The sequence below is a fragment of the Octopus bimaculoides genome, chromosome 12 (genome assembly GCF_001194135.2).
Source record: "Octopus bimaculoides isolate UCB-OBI-ISO-001 chromosome 12, ASM119413v2, whole genome shotgun sequence".
Taxonomy (NCBI): domain Eukaryota; kingdom Metazoa; phylum Mollusca; class Cephalopoda; order Octopoda; family Octopodidae; genus Octopus; species Octopus bimaculoides.
In genome coordinates this window covers 39359211-39359592 of record NC_068992.1, presented here as the reverse complement: position 1 = coordinate 39359592, position 382 = coordinate 39359211, and positions in this window count along the sequence as shown.

The window sequence follows — 382 nt, the reverse complement described above, 5'->3', positions numbered from 1 at the left end:
ATATATATATATATATATATATATAATGCATGCCTGACCGACTCTGCACCGTATTCATCTCCGTCTTATAATTCTACATACACTATATATATGTGTGTTTGTTTATGTGTGTGTGTGTGCGTGTGTGTGTGTGTGTAAGCGTGTGTGTAGATATGCGTCACCTTACAATCGTGGGCCACAACCATATCTCTAATTTGTCCAAAATACAGACAAGGCAACGGGATCGTACCATAACTTGTTAAACACGCAGCTAATTCACACGTCCCCGAAGAATACAGTATATATAGCTAAATAAACGATGGAATGGTCACGGCTGGACTAGCCTTTGTTCACTTATCTTCTGTTTGATGCTGACGTCCGATATGTGGTAATTAACATCCAC